The 17,139-nt window shown below is 42.3% G+C and overlaps 1 protein-coding gene across 2 annotated transcripts in view; it reads right to left on the bottom strand.

The window, feature by feature from the left end:
* alk (ALK receptor tyrosine kinase) overlaps window positions 1-17,139 on the bottom strand; it is a 252,256-nt gene that overhangs the window by 125,792 nt on the left and 109,325 nt on the right. The window lies entirely within an intron of this gene.

Below are 17,139 nucleotides of genomic sequence, written 5' to 3' on the forward strand. Positions count from 1 at the left end.
AGAAGCAGATGCATTAATCAATCAGTTAAATGAGCCTTAAAGAGGGGATTGATTGTAAACATTCCCTTCCATGGCCCTGAAAAGAGCAGAAACACTTTGGGCCAAGTTCTATTTCTCCGAGGTCTGACATCTGGAGCCGTAGTAGATCACATGACAATTCTATTTGGTTATCCTTGGCGGTGTCTCAATTCGATCATAGCATGAAAAACACCTTGAATTTTTTTTTACATATTTTTCCAAAACTAATACATTTCTACCTATCAAGAAATAGATCCACACCAGAATACTCCAAATTTGTTACAAATGTTTCTTTTGCCTCCATGCCAAACTAGAAGCATTACTGCATACAATCTATAGTGTAACACCCAAAAACAACACCCAAACCTACTCACATACTCGGAACCACAATACGGGATATGATTTGTGAAACTTGGAGATCAATTTATTGTTATTCTTTACATAGAGTAACACCCCCCTCTGCCCCATATATATATGTGTGTGTGTGTGGGGGGGGTAAGTAGGTGCGATCAAGGCCTGGAAGAGAAAAGTACCTGAAGGTGCACTGCAGCGGGACAATGCAGTTCTTTCAGCAGGCTTTGTTTCAATAGTGCAGTGATCCAAAAATAATGCCAATTACCCATGAAAAATAAGTAGGTGGAACTGCCCGGACCATCACAGCAGATTTTCTTCTTTTTTTTGCCCTTATCACAGGAGATAGCTCAGCAGTTAGCGCCAGCAGATGTAGTGATAAGCTCCAGCTACAGAGATGTTTGAAAAAGATCACAACTGGATGGTGAGCTACAGCGATCAAAGCTAATTGAAATGGAAATGAGTCTGTCGCATTTGACACTCTTCATACGCCTCGTCTTCCCGCGTTTTGATTGTCCTCTTTTTTTTTTCTTTTTTTTTTGTCATTAATTCACATACATTTACCTGACTGGCTAAATCAATGGATTACCTGTCCGCTCCAGTGACGCACGATTAAACGGTCATCAAAGTCTCCCGCCTCCAAGTTAGGCAGCTGAGATTACAAAAGACCACATCGATTTCCATCAGAGCCCCCCTCATGTTCGCGAAGCACAAACTTCTACAGAATTCCAGACACGTTGATCCCCAGAACAAAAGGTGCGCACGTTGACACCTGCTCACACTTTTTATGAGACACCCCGACCGGTGGTTTGTGATCACCAAACCTTTTTGAAATGGAGAGATACTTCAGTTTGACACACACTTGTGAAATTTGCTCAATTGCATTTTTGGACACATATCAATATGCATTTCAATAACTTGCTGCCAGCGTTTACATTTTTAAATGATAACTTATACGTTCCCCACAAAATCACAATGTCCCATCACTGGTGAGCTATTTTTAGCACATGCCCGCAGGCTACTCATATCATCCTTTGGGCCTGCCAGTTGGCAGCAACACATCCGTCACCATCATGATGAAAACAGGGATCCTCCAAGGATGCGTGCCGAGTCCCTTCCTCTTCACTCTACTGACCCATGACTGCACTCCAGCTCCAAGCTCATTAAGTGTGCGGATGACACAACTATGGTGGGTCTCAGGAGCGAGGTAAGCATGTGGTGCAAAGACAACAATCTCAAGACTGCGGAGTCTCCAGGCCACAACCAGCAGGCTCAAAAACTGTGACTTACACCAGACCAACTCCCTCCCTGGTCTATCATCAACATGGTGACGAATCATTTGCACTCTTAAAGATTAGATTACCATTCAAAGTGTGATGAGGGTTAAGAAAGCGAGATGATTGATGTATATTTTACATCTGCGTTTGTCATAAAATGATTAATATTGTTGGTATTGTAAACAAGTGGGAATTTGTGTTCAAATGTAGGACGCAGCTCATAAAATCAAGAGTACTGCCCATAAAACCTGACTTAAGGCTACCAATTACACAATCTGCACGCCGAATTTCGGAAGACGGCACAAATTCCATCCTGCAGAAAGCGCCTATCGTAACAAGGGACACGCAAAGTAAGCTGAGCCTCAGAAGCATTCAGACATACATTATAAATAGTTCAATCAGTGGAAGACAGATCAGCAGCTGTTCTTACTTTAAAAAAGAATCACTGAAGACTGACTGTCAGTGTTGTGGGTTTTTGACATTTCACTGAGACTGCGATCGGGTTTCATGGCATACGATGAAATAAAAGCTAGACTTAACGGTTAACCTTGAAAAATGCCTCCGGGGCATCATTTCAAGACGTTGGCTTTGTTTATTTGTCATCTGTAAGAATATCAGTGAGGTCTCTCACGGCAGACGCTAAATGAATTAGATAAGAAATGAATGTTAATGTCACAGTATGAAAAACATGATCCACAAGACAGGACAAGACAGAGCTGCATGATGATGAAGACATCAACTGGGCTTCAGTACTGCTCATTAAAGAAAATGATTTCATTGTCAGTACAAGCATAAAATAGGATCCCTAAAGAAAGCAGCCTGTCAGGAATTCGCCAAGGACACGTAACGTGGCTAATCCACAGATGGTAAATTCACAGAAAAAAAGAAAAAAAGTTCTCTGTCTAATTTGCAATGCTGTATAAAAAGTTTGTGCCCACAGGGTGTCAGATTTTATGGTGGAAGTACTAATTTAATGAATTATGTAAGATTTTCTTCCTTGTACCGGTGGCGGCGTTTGCATTTCCTAATGAAAGAGTGCACAAAAGTAGTTTTATTTCACTTTAGGGCATTGAACCAAAAGATGGAAGCTAATACTATATGACACCACTAAGGTCAAACTGAATGAAGACAAAATGATGTTGGCCTCTCGAGGTTTTTGTGGAAATGCATTGAGCAGACTGCAACCACGTGTCATCAATTGGACCATGCAGAGTTCATTTAGCTGCCGTTGTCCTGATTTTGCCGACTTCCCGACCAAGGACGTTAGATTGTCCTTGACGTCCTTGGTTGGGAAGGGGCCTCCAAATGTGGAGCTCTGGAATCAGCCAGCCACAGCGTGATCATGTGTTGCTCATGCGTCGGTGACGAAAGCTGCTCGGCACTGCTCCAACTGGAGAATTGCACGACACGTTGACCATTGACGCTTCAAACATGCTTCGCAGTCATATGCTTGACATACTCGGACCAGCACACTGGCTGGCAGCCAGTTCAGGGTGTACCCGGCCTCTCGTTCAAAGACAGCCGGGATGGGCCCCGGCACACCCGCAACGCTAGTGAGGATGAGCGGAACAGAAAATGGATGGATGGTCTTGGCCTTTAAAGCGTTGGCGAGATTAAAAAAAGTAATTTAATAAATAAATCAAGAGATGACTTTGAGTGAAAGTAAACATGATTAATCACCATCATCCTCCACGTTAATGTAAAACTGACTTTAAAAACTGGGATCGTTAAATCTACTCAGTTCCTTGATCCATAATCTTGCTTTCAACTGATTTATTATTTTTGCAGTTTTTTTTTCCCCCCCTCCAAAAATACCCTGAATATTTCATTTTTTTCTGGCACTCAGTTTTTGTTGCTCCTTCTTCACACCAGCATTAGATGATTCTTATTCTGTGTGATTCCACTCCACCGCAGCACGACTGCCTCGGACTCGATATCATCTCTGCTGCATCCCAGCAGCTCTTCTCGTTACGGCGTGGCGTTCAGAGCCATGACAGTCGCCCTTTGTTCCTGACCCGGCCTGATGGCCAAAGGTGCGCCGCTCGTCTCCATAGACCTGGCTTTCAGATTTGATTTTAGAATTGAGGTACTATTAGGCTGTGTTTTTGTGTTTAGATGTGAGCTATTTCTAGAACAGGCCCCAGCTACTCATGTGGGTTGGCTACCTGACGCCCATGGCCACCACGTTGGTGACCCCTGATAAAGACTTTGGTCTGTCGCCCGTCACCTTCTGAACCGTAGTAAAGGGTGAAGTGACCTCTGCATTTGGCTCATTAGTGGGACGGTAGTGACTTAATTGTTTCTCAGTCCGGCGACATCACCAGCACATATTTTGACAAAATAATCGGCTATTTTGGCTTGCGTATCTGAATGAATGCTACTCCATTCACCATCGTAACTGCCACAAACCTTTACTCTACCTTCTTGCTGACGCTGGTGTACATGTGAAAAAGGTCAGAGGAAAAACATTCACCAAGCAGCTATGCAGGTAATGCTGCTCATTTGTACTGGCGATGGAACAATGTACCAGTTTTACAAGGTGCATGGAAGTTCGCCCAAGTGTTACTTGGAGAAGGCATTCAAATCGTGTCCTTTGAGGGGTTCTGTGGACGGTTCTACGGGGCTACTAGACCTCCTAGTACAGACTGTTTGGTCCCTTTAAGACCAACAGGGGTAGCTTGTCAATTTAGCTAAGTCCTCTTTAAGCGCACAAGTGTAAAAATAAATAAATACATAAATAAATATACGTATAAAGTATATGTTTTTTGATTAATAGGATAACTATTATACATTTAACAACTAGTAAAATGGATTTTAGACGAACAGACTCTCATTACAAGTTTGTCATGCACAATTAGTCCTTGTACAATACAAAAGATGTTGTTGGTATGGCAGTGAACTCCGGCGTCCATTAGCCAAAAATGTTCAAGGTTTACACTTTAACAGACCATTCACTGCCACTGGTGTACAAGTATACAAGTCAAAGATACGTTATTTGAACTGTGCTTGCAGTGAATGAGTTTTATGGTACAGGTAAAGCCTCCCTCCAAGCCGCGACAGCGACAAGCCGGTCATTTCTGGTCCCGTTCGCATGCGATCAGTCACCGTTGTGACCGTATGAATGATGAAGTGTTGCAAGCGGAGACTGCTGATGATTTTCTAAGCGCGAGTCTGCTCCCCGCTGAACCACTGGAGTAGCATTGTGTTTACTGTTGGCTTTTTAAAAACGTTAAAATGCCTTTCATAATTCAAATGTCATATAATTGAGTTAAAACTCAACTTTATATTGCAGTTTAACAACCTTCGGTAAATAAAGTGCTGCACATAAAAGAAAATAATTACACAATCATCCATCCATGCATTCTCTGCACCGCTTACCCTCATGAGGGTCATTGGTGTGCTGGAGCCTATCCCAGCTGACAATAATACAATCATAAGTAACAGGTAAATAAAATGTTGTATTCTAATTAAGATATAGAAGAGCTCTTTTGATACTGGCATAAAGCAAACAGGAGTTGCCGCACAAAGATAATACAATATGATGTTACTTGTGAATAAGATAGATAGACAAAACTTCACACATATATTTTCACAAAACTTTTCACACATTTTCATAATTTTCACCTGATTTTAAATGTGTTATTTTCATATGTTTGTTAATTCGGATGTCAGTGTTGCAAATGATGCAATGTAAGCTGTAATGTGTCCGAAAGGAAAAAAAATGAATAAAACAAGTGTGTGTTGTATAATGTGTATTGACTTAAAAAGGACTCCTTCCCCATTGGATCGATCCTGTGGGTGTAATCAGGTTGAGCCAGCCAATGAACAATTCCCACCTGCTCTCGATCTATAAACATGCACACAGCGAGGAGAGGGAAAAACCACGAAAAACAATCATGCAAAACAGTTTTGCAACAAGATTTTGGGGTGCAGCACAGACATCTTCACCAGCAGATGCATAAAAAAAGGGCTCTGTGCATCCTCAAGCACGTAACTCACCCCCTCACACACTCCCTCTTCTATCCTCTCCCCTCAGATAGGCGGCTATGGAGCATCTGGAGCAGGAAGCAGCACCACCTGGCTCAGGTACAGCATCTTTCAGGACGCTGCTCGGATGTTAAACTCAAATAGCGCTCTGCAGCCCGGACCTCAGCCACCCAGGCCTATTCATTCATGCATGTTCAACACTTTACACCCCCAACTACAAAGGCCATGTAGCTACCACGTGCAATTCAATTTATCCATCCATCCATTTTCTTGACCGCTTTATTCCTCACAAGGGTCGCGGGGGCTGCTGGCGCCTATCTCAGCTGGCTCTGGGCAGTAGGCAGGGGACACCCTGGACTGGTTGCCAACCAATCGCAGGGCACACAGAATCGAACAACCATCCACACTCACACGCACACCGACGGGACAATTTGGAACGCCCAATGAACCTGCCATGCATGTCTTTGGAATGTGGGAGGAGACAGGAGTACCCGGAGAAGACCCACGCGGGCACGGGGAGAACATGCAAACTCCACCCAGGAAGGTCCGAGCCTGGACTCGAACCGGAGACCTCAGAACTGGGAAGCGGACGTGCCGCCCCAATTCAATTGACTCAATTGCAATATTTACATTTTTGCACATGTTCAAACTTCAATAAGAATTCCCTTTGTCGTTATCTTTTTTGACTGTATTTATTTAATACGCAGCCCCTCTGTTGTGTGTTGAGAGGTGTGGATCCCAAAGGCGCAGACACAAATAAGATTTTCTCGATTTATTCATGAAGAAGGCAGCACACAGGACAGTGTTTAATAATCCGGCAAAACACACACACACTTCTCAGACTGCTACTACAGACAGTGAATCCATCTGGTTGCTTGTGGCTACGTAAAGGAACAGTAAAGGACTAAAAGATTGACATCACATAGGTTGAACATCACCAAACTGGCACATAGCAACAAGCCAGCTGAAACTGGATCTGTTACATCAGTACCAAAACTGACACATAACAAGTCCCGAACTCTGGCGTATGCGACCCAGCCCATGACGCCCTCTAGTGCCAGGGTATGATTTTTTGATTTTTTGATTCATTGCTAATCTGTACCTACCGTTTAGCAATCCGTACCCACAGTTCAGGCATTTGTACCCACATGTACCCACTAATGTGTTTGCACAGTTTACTAATCTGTACCCACAGTTTAGCATCTCAATAAGAATCAAAGAACACCAGCAGCTTCACTAATGCAAAACTGTGAAAACACTGCCATCTTCAGGCCAGAAGAAACAATTGTGGTTGAGGTTTGATAATCCAGGCTGATACGATATTGGATGGAAGGGAGCGCGACGCTTCTCATTTGAATTAGCTATCATTTGTGGAATACATAGCTAATCCTCACATCAAATTTACCAATTTCTCCCAATTTTTTTCAAATAAATCAAACTTGTATCTGTATATTTGAGTGTTCTTTGTTTCTTATTGATGTGCTAAACTGTGGGTACTGATTAGTAAATTGTGCGAACAGATTAGTGAACTGTGGGAACAGATTCATAAACTGTAGGTACAGATTGCTAAACTGTGCAAACAGATTCGTAAATTGTGCAAACAGATTAGTAAACTGTGGGTGCAGATTAGCCAAAAAAATACAAAATTCAACCCCTGGCACCAAAGGGGCTCCGTAGTTTTACCTTATTTTGTGATTGTATTTGTATTCTATTCTTATTTACACAAGTCTTGGGGCTTAGTGGGTTAACCTGGAACCTCAAGTATCGTATTTCATGCCATATCATGTGGAAATGTGTGTTGGTATGGCAATAAAATGCCTTCAATCTAAAAGTAATGATACAGTGTCATCACAAGAGAGAATGCAGAATTGCGTCTGTCTCATAAAACATTGCTATTTGTTGGCGGAGGACAAATGGGAGAAGAATTCGGGGAGCGTGAAATGGGAGACTTGGAAAGCAACAGACTTCACTTGTAATGAAATTGACAGAGCTGGAAGTCTGCCACTTGATCTGATGTTGGATTGGGACCTGCAGTCAGATCTATTGTCAAGGGAAAGGGCAGGCCCCCTCATACCTCCTCAGCCTCAGCACCCCCCCCCCCCCCCACCACCCACTCCAGAAATTGGATCATCAAATTTGCAGATGACACCACCGTTGTGAGGCTCAACTCTGAATGAGGACGCTTATCAGGATGAGCTAAAGCGGCCGTTTCTGTAGCGACGAGACAACAATGCAGTCCCCAGTGCCACCAAATCCAAGCAGAATATCATCCGCTAAACTCCTGAGGGTTGTCACCGCCACCCGTCAAACTATTACCGATCCACTCTGGAAGCTTTTAACTGCCCCCGCTGTCTTAAAAAAAAAAAAAAAAAGATTTCAGCTCAGATACTTCCCGTTTAAACTGCTGCTTCTGGAAGATGATTTGAAAGCTGGGCAAACAACTTAAAAAAAAGTACATTTGTGATTAAAAAGTTAAGGTCTAATGTTTGTATAATGCAAAAAAGTACAGTGCTGCTAATTTGATGTCTTTTTGTTTTATTAACGAGATTTTCTGCTGTATGTGTCTGATTTTCCTTTATGTTTAGTTTACAATGACAGTTGTGGTCATCCATCCATCCATTTTCTTAAAAAACACTTGCTCCTCACAAGCGGGCTTCAGGCAGAGGACACCCTGAACTGGTTGACAGCCAATCGCAGAGCACATAGAGACCAACAGCCGTCCACGCTCACAAGCACACCGACGGGACAATTCAATCAACCTGCCACGCATGTCTTTGGAATGTGGGAGGAGACCGGAGTACCCGGAGAAGACCCACGCGGGCACGGGGAGAACATGCAAACTCCACCCAGGAAGGTCCGAGCCTGGACTCGAACCCGAGTCCTCAGAACTGGGAGGCGGACGTGCTAACCAGTCAGCCACCGTGCCGCGGGCCAAAACATCCCTAATGAAAATTAAATTGCACTAAAAAGTACCCACCAGAGGGTGCTCGAACTGCACAAATGGAAATTAACCTGACACCATGTAAACATTCACAGTGCAGGGTGAAAGTGATTTGCAGAAATTCTTTCTGTGAAGCTTTTCAGGGATGATGGTGGCCACACCACACCATAATCGTTCCTTCCTTCTTCGATAGCATGCACATTTCAGTGCAATCATTTGCAGTGTGTAGGACAGTGCCTCGCCATGCATGAGATACATATTTTACATAGTTCTTTTGTATTTCTACAGTATAACATGTCAGGAAATTGTTCATTGGAAACTCCACAGATTGCAAAGGACATTTTGATCATTTCAGTAAAACTGGCTGACCATCTCACAACACATTATTTAATAATTTATTGATTTCCAATATGTACAGAAGCTATTCAAAATAAGTCCATTTCAAATAACGAAGCTTTATTGCATTTTCATTGATTTTCAGAGGTAAATGAAAAATCAGCAAGATATCATTACCACTAGATATGAAATGTTATATAATAAGCCAGCTAGGTGAAACCTGACGATGAATACTATTTGCAGAACTAATAGAGGAAAAACTGCTTGCTCATACATTCATACAATATATGATATATAATTATTGGCATGGGGAGTATGTAAGGTGTGAAAATGTGTGTAAGGTCCATTGCAACTCAGCATATTACACGTTCAGCTGTCTCTCAAAATGGTGTGCAGATAAAAAAAATATATATATATATATACATCAAAATTGTCTTAGCAAGCTCTCCTACTTTCAGCTTAATTAAATGCTTAATCTCAATGCTTTTACAACGTCTTTTACGATAATGACTTTCTTTTCTAATGAGCCACGAAGGGGAGCTATTTGGAGGATAACAAACGACAACCTGATTGCGATATACTGTGCAAGAAACCTATTGATAATACTCTACATTGTCATGGAATTCACCATAACAATGATTCACATTACTCTCATTGCTTTATCATAATAATAGCAGCTGTGCTCGTGATTGCTTATTATCATCTTCTATACAAGTTATTATCCTTGGTTGAGAGCACCTGGTTTTGTCCCAAAACTGTAAAACAAACTGATTTAAAAAAAAAAAAAAAAAAGTCATTTTGAGATGTATAAAACGACAGCTCATGACGAAAATATATTGATCTTAGATCAGAAGAAGGATCACCAAGCGGGCAACAATATCAATTTCGTGCTGATAGCATCAATTTCAATATCAATTCATAATACCAATTTCATGTTGATTTGATGAATGTAAATTTTAAAATGCCCTCACAACAACATATCTACAAAGTCCAATACCACAAGGTGATGTAACGCGATGGCAAACATCCAAGCAAAAGAACAACATGCATCAGTTTGAACACTAAATATTGTCGTGTATTCAATTGAAAAAAAGGTTTGACTTTTGTATTTTCACCGAGCCTCGTGACTCCAAGACTGTAACTTGGGACAGATCGGACTCGTTCTAAATTTATGGACTACTCTGGATTTCTGATTCCATTCCTTCCCTCAATTCTTCCGCAGACCCTTTCATGCTCGCAGATATTTCAGGATATCAATCATTCTTGCAGCCCGCAGGATCATTGTGAATTCATTAACAATGAGTGAGTGTGCACCTGCCAGGGCTTCCATGACTGGCAGGAAGTGGGAACCTTTGGACAGGCCAGTCATTAGTGTGCACTCCGTTCAAAGACAAATATAAGGCGGTGCGATTTTCTTGCATTTTTCTGCTGGAAAACGTGGATCAGACAAATCAGAATTGTGGACACAACAGAAAATGTTATTTCATGTTCAGTGGTTGCATGATTTGGAGAGAAGGGCAATAAGAAATCATCCAATACACTTTATCTAGGCGTGTTCCGTCTTGAAAAGTCTGTCTGTCCATTCTTCCATCCATCCATCCAAATTCTCAAACTGGAAGCAGCTTCTTCTTTAACTTTTGCCTTGCCGGCTTTATGTACCGCTTGTCATGTGAACACTTTATTGAACGATGAAAATTACAAACGGAACGAAACTCAAATACGAACTTCAATCATCCAGGGACGTGCCATATACGTGAGAATTACATCATCACTGGAGGATTATCCCGCAAATGGTGTCCACATTGGAACGTGCTGGGCACGGTTGGAAATCTTTCCACTCTGGAGCCCGGTTCCAAAAGTTCTCGCTTTCAAGCTTCCGAAACCGCCGCCATGTGGACCAACTGCCCAAACGGTAAGAAACTTGTGAGGATACGCTGAAACAGAACTTCAATTCTACTTCCTGCTGTTCAGAGAAAGTCACGTGACGACAGGATCTCTATACATCACATATTGGATTAGAACAAAGCTTTCAAAGCCGAGCATTGCAAAAATCTCCTACTTTTAAGGTGTGCTTCGGAAATGTTGGTCCGTTAGCCACTTCATGTTTTCAGTGGTGCAACAATCCTTTACGCTATATTGTGGTTAATTTTGCACCAAACATGGTCAAGGAAAATGGGCTTCAGGCAAAAAGGACATTTTCCTCCTGCCTGCAGACGCATCCAGCCATCAATTTCCAATAGCGCTCGTCCTCATTAGGGTCGCGGGTGAGCTGAAACGGATCCTAGCAACGTACACCCAAGCACTGGTTGGCATCCAATCGTAGCAGCGCATATTAAAAGGTCTTGCTGGCTATTTTCAGCAGCCCCAATTTGTACACATGTACACCTACACGCACATGCACACGCATACAAGGAGGGGGAAAAAAAAAAGTGCAGTTCTTGACATTTGAAATGAAACTTTTGTAGCTGATTTTTTCTCATAATCCAAGCTATGGTTACACTTTTTGTAGCCAATAACTGTACAAGTCCTCCCGATTTAAACAACAGGCCTAATTTCTGTACTCCTCTTTCTAACTGAGCATTGGAGCATGAGTTTAGAGGGATTGTGTTGAGAGATGTCAATTAATCAATTATCAAATTAATCAACTATTTTAATAAGTGAGTAATCGTTTGGAGACATTTTTAATTTGAAATAGTCCAAATCCTCTGATTTCAGCATACCAACAGTAACTGTTTCCTGATTTCTGTATTCCTTCATGAAAGAAGACTGATTATCCTCTTTATTTCTTTATGTTTAATCAAAATAAGACATTTGCAAACATTTGTCTAACTTTGGGAAACAATGACCCAACCGGTAACACAGTACAACATCAATCCCCCTTTTTTAAATGACTATATGAATATGAAGTACAAAATACACTGATTAAACAGTAATCAGGGGAAATATGCTTTAATGCAAAATTAAAATGAATCCAATTAGTTGATTAATCGATCGAATAGTCGATAGATTTGTTGATTCTAAAAATATTTAATATCGTAATTGTGTTGCTGGAAAATTGATTTTTCTTTTGCGTGTGCAAATATCCATTTTTTAAACTGACAGTTATGTGACTGAATTTCTGTTTTTCAAGTGTGTGGTTACGCACAGGCGACCTGCTACATCAATGACATTGTGAAAACAGAAATACTGACTCCCAGTTAGAAACAAATACCACCAGATTCCTCTCTTCATCTCCAAAGCGCCGCAGATTCAACACTGGGCCGAGATGAGTGTTGGGGAGATAAGTGTCAAATCACCTTGCTCAAGGGTATGTCCCACACAGATCAATATCTGTGAGAATTGATGTCCAACTGTGACTATTTGTGTTGTGGCCCTCAAGTTGAAATGAACAGCTGCGCTTGTTCGGGGCTCTCAAAGATGAAAAGTCTTTATGACTGAAAACAGAGCTGTGGCTGTATAACTGGAAAGTTTCAAAAAGAAATCATGTGCTAGCTTGCTAGAGTTAGCTAACGTTGTGTGCTGAAGTGCTTGGATCCCAAAGCGCAGACACAAATAAAATTTATTCACATAACTTGACTAAACGAAAAACAACGAGAATGCATCTCGAATCACAAGACGCCAAGCCCCCTTGGGCTGCGGAGAAGCACAGAGGAACAGAGAGCAATAATCCGGCGAAACACACACACAATTCTCAGACTGCACCTACAGACAGTGAATCGATCTGATTGGTCGTAGCAAGTAAAAGACTACAGAAAGACATCACAAAGGTCTAACATCACCTAAAGGATGAAAGATTGACATCACATAGCCTAGTTGAAACGAGATGATGGTTATATGATGGTTGCATCAGTTCAAAACAGACTCTTGTTCTATCAGTAACAAAACAGACGCTTGACCTCACGGTCGTGAAGCCAACTGAACAGGTCATGACTCAAACTTAACCCTGGCGTGACCCCAGACATGACAGCTAATGCAACGTTTTGTGGCTTGTATGTGTTGTATGATTGTTTCTATGTTTATATTACAGTAGTCAGTACCTACTATTCGTAATACTAATACTTAATAGCCTGAATGCTAGACGTTTCTTGCATACAGTATCACCCTCAACCATCCATCTTCTACCGCTTATCTGAGGTCGGGTCGTGGGGGCAGCAGGAACCCCAGACCTCCCTCTCCCCAGCCACTTCAACCAGCTCCACCGGCGGGATCCCAAGGCGTTCCCAGGCCAAACTCTGACACCCGTCGTGCAGGGACCAAACAGCCCAAATCAGGGGGCCTGGTACTCTGAACATCCCCCACAGGACTCTCCAAGGGACACGGTCTTCGGAACGCCTTCTCCAAATCCATCAAACACTTGTAGACTGGCTGGGCGAACTCCCATGCACCCTCGAGGACCCTGCCCAGGGTGTCGAGCTGCTTCACTGTTCCATGGCCGGGACGAAAACCACACTGCTCCTCCTGAATCCGACATTCGACTTCCCGACAGACCCTCCTCTCACCTTAATTTAATTCGAAATGACACTTGGTCCAATCAACTGCATTATTTTTCACAGCTTGTTGTGTTGATGTATGAACAGAGTTGTTTGTCTGTCATAATCTGACTTCTAATTGGCCACTGCATTTTAATGATGTCACGGAGATGTACATTTATCAGAATTGTTGCAGGGAGCAACAACAAAAGCTCCTCTACAATACTGAAAGTGTTTGATCAGTGGGCCAGTACAGCGTGGCCCGCAATCGAAGGCGCTTTCAATTGAAAGGCACCAATCATGGACATGGTGGTCTGTTCTGTGTCTTGCACCCGAGAGGCCAAATGGAACAAGTGGAGGGGAGGTGAAATAATAATAATCAAGAGTGGTTGTCCATCCCATTCCTATTTATCTGATATGGGCCAGTCCGATAGCGGCGACTATAAAATCAAGTACCTGCGACCGGATTGAACCTTTTTACTCATGCGGTAATTTCATCTCCCTGCTCTCGAAAGAAAGCAATTCCCTGTTAAATCTTCATGTCCATATATTTCCAACGTTTCTCTCCCTCATCTATGATTCTGACATTTCTAAATTCCCTGCCTCAACACGAGCTCATTTCGGCTAACCAAAGGGCATTGAAGGTTGAGTCATATAATTCCACATTTGTCTTAGAAACAGAAGGAGATGGATATGAATCACTTTAATAGCCCTCGGTGTGCAGGAGCCGTTGTCGCTGCAGCTGCTATAATATCTTGTCGTTCTCACAAGGCTGAATAGCACCGCGCTGCTGCCACTTTACAGTGAGTGCCTCCATGCTCCAAGGGCTGGAAATGATGACATCCCGGCACACAGTAATGATAACATTTGGAACTCAGGACATGGCCAAGGTGGTTAAGAGACTGTCAGGCTGGAAGTCATTGGAAGGCAGCCACTGTCACAAAAAGAGGGCGAGATAGTCGACGAGTCTGAAGCCTGCTTGCGCACCATTCCATGTCGGACAGCTGCCAGAGCAACAAAAAAGGGGGAGGAGCTGGGCTGCTGGCACCGTGTCATGGGCCAGAGTGGTGCCTTTTTGGAGATAGAGATATATATATATACAGGTCTGAGCAGAGAAAGTCAGTCATGATGTAAATTGGCCCCAAAGTTTACATGACAGGAAATGAATAATGGTTCTGTCACAGACAAATTTTCAGAAAAAGGAAAATAACCAAAGATGAACGTAGCATTGCTTAATTTCACACTTGATTGGTGGACAAGCACTGTAAAAACTAAACTATTTGTAAAAAGCAATTTAAAAAAAAAATTGCATATGTCCCTGCCCGACATAGGTAATTATTTTTGAGAAAAATGGTTGAAAAAAATAATTTTAATCATATACTATGGAGGGAAAATGTATGTGTAACTATTGCCATTCACCTCTTAATGTTGTACACCAGTCTAAAAACGGCAAGTCTAGGTTTTACTTTGTTTCGTAATATGAACACAAGCACTGCTGCATCTTCAAAACTTAAACCACAAATAGACTTTAATAACCTTCTTCTTGATTTCACAACCATCTTTCTGAGGCAAGAGGTAGAAAGTTTTGAAATTAGATGTTGTTCTACCTCTCCAATAAGGACCCCATCTGAAAACTATGTTTAATATTTACCAAGCAGATAAACAGCAGTTGGCTATAAATTGCCATCAAACGAAACACAATGTTGAGCTCTTGCAATATGGTCCACGTTTCTGCTAAATGTGTTTGTGTGCCTAATTTATATTCTGAGTCTGTTAAGGAGGAAACAAACACTGCACTTGAATTTCTGCTTGGAGTCATGCTTTTGCTGTTCTTTTTGTTTGTTTTTTTTCACCATCATCAAAACTACAGCACAAAGCCTATGGAGAGACAAGCCTTTGAAAAAAATCGCCAAACTGATATTTGAAACGTAATCTTCTACAACAAGACCCGCATGAAAGAGAACATTTTCTCCAAATGTGACTCATTAACACAATGTGGGATTCAGTCTGTCCTGCAGGACAACACATAAACACTCTTCCCTTTGTGAATTTAGACTAAGCTCAGTGTTTATCGAAGCGTGCCCAAGCTGCCTTCTCCCTTGCCCTTTTGTATAAGCAACAGGTATTCCTTGGCAGAAAGTGCACGCGCGGTTCCACATTTGGGATTCCGGTGCTTCACATCAGCAAGATTGGCCTTCGGCGTGAAGCGAGGACGCGGTCCGCTGGCTCCGCGGCGGAGTCGAAATCCAAGGTACGATGTTCTCTTGCCCTTCTCACCGGCCTGGACAATCTGACTTGCCAAACAAATTGCTGCCAGCAGATGTTCCTCAATCTGCCGACTGAGCATTGAGTGTTGTGCAAAGCTGCCATCAGTGTGATCCCATTGCCTCCACTTGTGTGTTTCAGTTTGGATACCATAAGGGCCGCCATACGAGCAGCACCCATCGCAAGTGTGCCGCCCAGATGCCGGTTCACCATATTAGCAATGACGGGTCACGTCACAATACACAAAAACAATATTTTCTGCTGCAAACACATCATGTTATCAATAGCGGTTGATGGATTCGTCCACTAATCAACTTCACCAGTCCACATTGTCTTTAACGCTTCAAGGCTACTAAATGTTAATCACATGTTTTTGGCATTCTGTCTTCCAATCGGCCAATTTACAGAGGACATACGACTCCGCCATCTGCTGTCGTCACCGGACTGCAACGCTCTGCGGAGTAACAAAATGTCTGCATACATCTGCGCGGTCCTGAGGGTACCAAAGTAAGCAGCTGGTGAATGAGAATAGCAGAATTAGCCTCACTAGCTTCCGCTAGCCCGATTGCTGCGGGTCTCAAAAAGATGCAAACCAGCTGTACACTTTTGTCGCTACAATGTTGTGTCTGATGTCTAATAATGCAAAACTGTTGCCTAACAGAAACGGCATTTTACGACACTGATGTCAATGTATAGAGCCGTGAGGATGCTACCAAGCACGTGGACGATTTTGCCAAAAATATAAAGTGCATGTACATAATGTCAAAATGTAAACTATCAACAATAAAGACAATTGCTCATTCCTCTTCAACATGTAAATTGCACTCATATTGGCAGGGAATGTTGTAAAGCAGCAGCACCAACCACATTTAATAAACAGCCATGCTGTGAATGCATTTTTTTACTCCAGTGGTTTACATTGGAGAGGTAATTATTATTTGATACCTTATGTCAGAACACAGAACTGTGAATGTCAAGCCCTTCTATTGAAAGCAGTGGAACGTTAAACCGAGTCACACCGGTACGACGCCATGCAATTTATGTCGAAATGCATCAATTATCATACCCCCGATGAGTTTACTGTACTGTAGCATACTAAATAGCTTGGAGGAAACGCATTGTAAGCTGCCATTCCGAGTCTGCTGTGCTGCATTTAAAGAGGATTCAAGATGGCCTTGACAAATGACATTCCATTAGCCGCTCCAGGACTCAACAATAACCACTTCAACACTTCTTCTGCCTTCATGTTTTCCTGCTGTGCTGAATTTTATTCCAATGTACTTTCTCTCACCTCATCTAAAAAATAAAAAAAACCTTCCCATTTGTGTGCATCTCCTCTTGTTCTTCCTCCCAGAATCACACCTCTTCCTTCAGCACATTTATTTCAGCCACATTCCCAACGTCTTTTGCAGTCCTCTTCCCAATCCCTTGACTTTCTGTAGCCTATCCTCAAAACCTCAAAAACTCAACCGTCCTCTATTTTGCTGTTAACAGT

This window comes from Festucalex cinctus, chromosome 12 (genome assembly GCF_051991245.1).
Source record: "Festucalex cinctus isolate MCC-2025b chromosome 12, RoL_Fcin_1.0, whole genome shotgun sequence".
NCBI lineage: Eukaryota > Metazoa > Chordata > Actinopteri > Syngnathiformes > Syngnathidae > Festucalex > Festucalex cinctus.